Source organism: Danio aesculapii, chromosome 2 (genome assembly GCF_903798145.1).
Source record: "Danio aesculapii chromosome 2, fDanAes4.1, whole genome shotgun sequence".
NCBI lineage: Eukaryota > Metazoa > Chordata > Actinopteri > Cypriniformes > Danionidae > Danio > Danio aesculapii.
Window position 1 is genome coordinate 15,268,282 of NC_079436.1, and position 6,646 is coordinate 15,274,927.

The 6,646-nt window shown below is 38.9% G+C and overlaps 1 long non-coding RNA gene across 4 annotated transcripts; it reads left to right on the plus strand.

The window, feature by feature from the left end:
- Window positions 1–759: 759 nt before the first annotated feature.
- On the plus strand, window positions 760–4,699 carry LOC130241551 (uncharacterized). Of its 4 annotated transcripts, none has more exons than XR_008838887.1 (4): window positions 760–807; window positions 910–959; window positions 1,167–1,240; window positions 1,682–4,699. It is a non-coding gene; the product is annotated as an uncharacterized LOC130241551 (long non-coding RNA). The 4 variants fall into 4 exon arrangements; XR_008838884.1 differs by having other exon boundaries at window positions 910–954; XR_008838886.1 differs by having other exon boundaries at window positions 760–774.
- Window positions 4,700–6,646: the final 1,947 nt, after the last annotated feature.

Below are 6,646 nucleotides of genomic sequence, written 5' to 3' on the forward strand. Positions count from 1 at the left end.
AACGCAAACCTCTCCTGTATTCTGACATTCCAATACTTCAGAGCTTAACTTTATCTGAAACAGTCAAGGCGAAGAGCACGATGCACAACTACACTGTTCCAATTTACTATGACCTTTTATGTGAAGCTGCTTTGACACAATCTACATTGTAAAAGCGCTATACAAATAAAGGTAAATTGACTTGAATTGACGTGACCAGAAGAGGGCGCGCACAACTCATGAACGGAGAGGAAGGGATATGTTACCTCTCTCTGACCCTCATCTGTTCTTACCTTCTCCTGAATTCCTATCCTCTGAGTGCATACAGCTTGCGCAGCTGACCCTGAAGACCTGAGACTCTGCTCGCGATGCCGGGAGGTCTCATAGTCATCGTAAATTAGGGATGCCTCTCATTGGAAATACCTTGTGGAATGCCTAATGCCCTAAAAGTATCTAAACAATGTGTATGAGAGTGTTTGTATGTTGATTTATGTTCTAAGATGTGCCTATGGGACAGCTATAAATTTGTTCACATAAGACATGACCTATAAGTTTTGTCGACTAGTAGAATTCTTGACTGAGTGGTCAGACCACATCATACAGTTGGTCCTTAGTGATTTATAATTAGTGTTTTGATATATTAGGTAAAACCCAGATGGTGTACGGGTAATTATATGCAGTATGTCAAGTCCTCACTGATATATGAGGTGTAGGTATGTGCATGACCTGCTTTTGGAAGTATAAAAGCTGAACCAAACTGACCAGCTTTGCGCTTTCAGACTTCTGTATACTGAGGTTGGTCGCCCTTTATCCTCAATGGAGGATAAAGTAAGGATTTTGTTTCTGTCATTTGTCCTTTGATTATTCTACCTTTTCACTGGATTTTATTTTATTAATAAAAGTGTATTTTATTACTTTTCTTCACTGCAGTGGACATTGACTTCATTTTCCAGAACCCATCAGAGTTATCGTGTGGTAAAGTATGAATCTAATTTATTCTTTTGCAAAGTACATTATAAAGACGATCCTTTCAAGCCTAGCTAAGAATTATAGCGAAGGGAGGATTCTGGTTTATCTTTGTTTAATTAGGGTGATTAAATAAAGGCAATCCAGCACAACATGCAATATAATGATTATTATAAAGTGAACTACTGTTGTTTCACTGGTGTAGTTTCCATTTACTTTAGATATGTACTCCTAACTAGAGGTGCACTACACAGCATTGAGTGGAAAAGGCTTTGCCCGTATGCAAGTTTGCTATGTAAGTATGTAAGTTTATTTTATATGTAAAGATTCTTTTTGTCTTTGGTTGGTAATGCTCTGTTTATAATTGCCTGTGTTCACAAACCAGCTTTGTCCTCGTTTCTTTATTGATTGTTATACTATGGTCTGGTGTTTGTTTTGTTTTCCTTTGTGTCTTCGTTCCTTTCTCTACCTTTTACTCGTAGCAGTACCTGATTTTGTGTGGTTTGTATGTGTGTTCATTTAAAAAAAAATATATTTTTATCTTATAAAAATTAAATGTAAATGAAACCCTAACAAGATCAGTGAAGTAGGAATATTCAGATGAATGAGTCAAACTTATTGAATGTGACTAAATTATAGGACAAATTTGGATTCAATTAAAAATAAATGTTTGATTTTCACTTTGTATAATAGTAGATACCAACTTAGTTGTAACCTAGTATTTCAATTATCGCAGGTTCTCTGGAAGCTCCAGTTGGGGGCATCAAGGACATACCGATGGCCTAAACCAGTGTCAGCCTGGACAGATATCTATTGCAGTTCTGCTACACCACACCAAACTCTCTGCTTTTGTATGGATGTCTACTACGGTGTTCTCCCAAGGAATTACTGGAGCAAAACAAGAGCACCCGTTTCAGTGAAATTTGTGTTCATAAAGGATAGTGATATATGTGTGACAGGTCCAGTACATTTGTCTCAAAGGTTAAATTGCGGAGTTATTTTTTGAATTTGGAAATGTTTTTTCTTCTTCCCTTCTCTCTCTCCAAACTAAACATTGGTTTGTGCTCGTTTTGGTGATTTCAATGTAATATTTGACTCATTTGCCATGAAGCTATAGTTTCTCCATGTACAGCAACGGTCCCAAGTCCAAAAAAGGAACTAAAAAACATTGATCCTATCTTCAGTGGTTCAACTGTAATCATACAAAGCTCAGAAACACATTTGTGCATCAAAAGTACTGTAAAAATAACTTGTTTGCCTCTGCCACAACAGGTCAGCGCTTACTGCTCGTAGTAAACACAACAACAGGTTAGGGTGTGTGCTTACTGCTCGTAGTAAACACACACCCTAATCTGATGCAGGAAAAATATACGCAACAAATTTGTATTTACTGTTTTGTTTTGCCTCACTAAAGTGTTGTTGGAGCTTGGTATGATCACAGTTGAACCACTGAAGTCACATGGAACTTTTGACAATGTTTTTTTTTGTGCCTTATCTGGACTATGACCATCTCAGGACCATTGCTGTCTGTAGAGGATGAGGAGCATTTAATCTAAATATTCTAGTTTGGGCTGTGAAGATGAACAGGTCTCTGGGATGACACAAGTAAGTAATTCATAACAGAACGCTTCATGTGACCTTTTTTTAAAGACCAATGTAATAGTGAAATTTATCTACTAGGTGAATAGTCCTACATTCACAAACGTGAGCCATCATTGTAGAAACTATGTGTACATGCAGTTTTAATGATACTAATAATATTGGAATAACAAATTGCTATTATTGTTGTATTGTGATTTAAGTTGGGTGACGCAGTGGCGCAGTAGGTAGTGATGTCGCCTCACTGCAAGAAGGTCACTGGTTCGAGCCTCATCTGGGTCAGTTGGCGTTTCTTTGTGGACTTTGCATGTTGTCCCTGCGTTCGCGTGGGTTTCCTCCGGGTGCTCCGGTTTCTCCCACAGTCCAAAGACATGTAATACAGGTGAATTGGGAGGCTAATTTGTCTGTAGTGTATGAGTGTGAGTGAGTGTGTATGGATGTTTCCCAGAGATGGGTTGCAGCTGGAAGGGCATCTGCTGCGTAAAACATGTGCTGGATAAGTTGGCGGATCGTTCCACTGTGGCGACCCCGGTTTAGGGACTAAGCCGAAAAGAAAATGAATGAAAGAATGAATGTGATTTAAGTTATAGGCTATAATAACAGTCAAATAGGTCTGAACATGTTAAGGTGTAACTGTTGTGTTTGTGAAAGAGAATTGAATCATATATTCTACACTTCTTGATGATTTACTGAATTATTTCTCTACATGTTCCACTGTCACATGTGCTCAGTTTTGCTGCAGTAATGCTAAACACAATAGATGTACTTTATGTAAAAAGACTAAAACAACTAAATATTTAGCATGCAGACATGCAAAGTGAAGGTGCAATGTCAGATAGCAATGTTTCATATAGATTATAGCAGGAGTTTTCACTATTATGAAACTGAAGTCATTCATTCACAATGAATTGGAGTGGCAAACCTCATAATGATTTTGTAGGATACTCCAGCCTGATCTCACGAGAAAACGTAAGTATTTTACATTTTGTCAGTTTAGTGGAGCAAATCTAAAATGACATACTGCTTCCCTCATGCAACAGTTTCTGATGTAAACAAAGAGCTTAAGGAAGCTCTGAAAAAACACAAGACTGCAAAACGGATTATCATCCATGTGGGGAAGAATGATATTCGGAATGAACAGTCAGAACTGCTCAAGAGAGATTTCTGTGAGCTCTTGGAAACAGTTGAAAGAGTGAAAATTCAGCCGTTCATCAGTGGACCACTCACTGCAAGAGGGACAAATATGTTTTCATGGCTTCTTGGTCTAAATGTATGGCTGCAGAAAACATGTAACAGGAAAGGACTGAATTTTATTGACAACTTCAATGTCTTCTGGAACCAAAGACAACTGTTGACATCAGACGGCCTTCACCCAGTCAAACTTGGTGCAAAGGTGCTAAAGGACGATATCTTTTTCTTCCTCCATCATCCATCTGCTGCGTGTGCCACTGACCTCAATCCAAATGGCACATACACACCTAGCAAATGTCCGGATGACCACAGGACCTCAAAGCTCCTGAGTGGACTTGGGGCTGACACATCACCCAAGGACAGTGATAATGCTACGCTGCCAAAACACCCACTGTTGATAGAGACACTGTCACTGGCCCTCTGCTCAACACAGACAGACTGTGACACATCAGAACAGCATCTCGTCACTCAAAAATTATCCTCAGGAAAACAGCCAGGAAAACATATTTCAGCAGCCAAAATCTCCAGAGCCACAGCCTCTGTCACCAGACACATTCTCATTGTCACCTTGCTCTCCTCTCTTGGGTTTCTCAAAAAAAGATGGAGGAACTGGTGCATGCTGGAACTAAATTTTCACACTCCATTGCCGCAAGCCCCCAGTTACCAACCAAAAAGCGGCCTGCTCCACAACCACCTCTGAGCCCACCTGGAAGAGCCCTCTGACTTTTGCAAACAACAACGCACCATCTTCAGCTGGTGAACAAAACAGCTCTCCATAATGTGTCTCGGGTGCCTGCTTAGATAACAGTCTTTATCAGATGTTTACAGAATAATCAGGAACCCAGTGTGCCTGTAGCTTTCTCTACACATATATGTGTTGTATTACGTGACAGAAAACCGAAGACTTCTTCAGGTCGTATAGCAAATCATTCAAATCTTGTGTCTATTAAATACTAATCTGACAGTACTGTAGCAAAAATAGCTAAAACTGTTAAGTCAGCACTTTTAAACATCCGATCACTTAACAATAAGTCACTTTTACTCATTGATTTTATCAACACAAATTGTCTTGATTTTATGCTTTTAAATGAAACCTGGCTAGATGATAGCTGTAGCGCAACAGTACTAAATGAAACAGCTCCTTCAAACTTTGACTTTTTGAGTGTTTGCAGAGCCAATAGGAGAGGTGGAGGCATCGCTGCCCTGTTTAAAGATGTCTATGACTGTAAACAAGTGTCATTTGGTGACTTTTTGTCTTTTGAATATCTGAGTATAGCTACAGACCTCCAAAATATTCTCCAACTTTTATTGATGATTTCACAGAGCTGTTATCAATAGTAACCTCTGAATTTGACTATTTTACCATTGCTGGGGATTTTAATATTCACATTGATAATGCAGAAATCAACGCTGTAAAAGAACTGATGACTGTTTTGAACACTTTTGATCTGACTCAGCATGTTCAAGGACCCACACACAATCGTGGACACACTCTTGATCTACTTATAACTAAGGGTTTTCACATTTCATCGACTGTTGTTAAGGATGTTGCTGATCATTTCTGTATTTTCTTTGATATATTGATCACTCCAGCTATTAAAAACAGATCTATCTCTGTCAGAAAGAGATGAAAATAAATGAAAACACCAATGAGCAGTTTATGAAGGCCATATCGCTAGCACCAAGTATATCTGCAGACTCTGTTGATTCTATCCTTGATTTGTTTAACTCTAAAGTTAAGAATATCATAGATGACATTGCTCCTGTTAAAGCCAAGAAGATGATTAGCAGGCAAAAGGGATCTTGGACAAGGTCACCAAGAGTACAAATGATGAAAAGACAGTGCAGAAAAGCTGAGCGTATGTGGAGAAAGATGAAACTAGTAGTCCATTATAATATCTATAAAGACAGTCTTTGTGCTTTTAATATGGAACTAAAAACTGCTAGGCAGACTTTCTTTTCAAGCCTTATAAACAGCAACGTAAACAATGCTCGTAAACTCGTTGCAACAATAGAGAGACTCACAACCCTCTAGTCGGATTCCCAGTGAACTACTTTCTGAAAGCAAATGTAATGAGTTTGCTCATTTCTTTACTGACAAGATCAATAATATCAGAAAGGCAATCAGCGTATCCAATCAGCCATGTTGTGTCGAAGTCAGACTAGCTCAACCACAACTTAAGAAATCAGACATTATGTCTGATTTCATGGCAATTAATGGTAAAATCTAAGAAGAGATTGTGCAAGTTATGAAAACATCAACCTGCAGTCTTCACACGCTCCCCACATCATTCTTTAAACGGTGTTGACCTGCTTAGAAATGGATCTTCTAAAAGTGGTAAATGCTTTACTTCTCTCAGGGATTTTTCCTAACTCACTTAAAACTGCAGTTGTTAAACCCCTCTTGAAGAAGAGCAACCTGGATAATACCTTATTGAGCAATTACAGGCCCATCTCAAATCTTCATTTCATTGGCAAAATCATTGAAAAAGTTGTTTTTAACCAGGTTAACAAGTTTTTAAACTTCAAGGGGTGCTTAGACAATTTTCAATCTGGTTTCAGAACACATCACAGTACAGAGAGTGCCCTTATAAATATAATCAATGATATACGCCTAAATACAGATTCAGGCAAACTAACAGTGCTGGTACTGCTCGATCTCAGTGCTGCATTTGACACTGTCAATCACAGCATACTTCTGGATAGGCTGGAAAACTGGGTTGGGCTGTCTGGGACGGTCCTCAAATGGTTCAGATCTTACCTTGAAGGGAGAGGTTACTATGTCAGTATAGGTGACCATAGGTCGTGGTGGACACCCATGACATGGGGAGTCCCACGAGGCTCAATTCTGGCACCTCTCCTGTTCAACCTTTATATGCTCCCTCTGAGCCAAATAATGAGAAAAAACAAA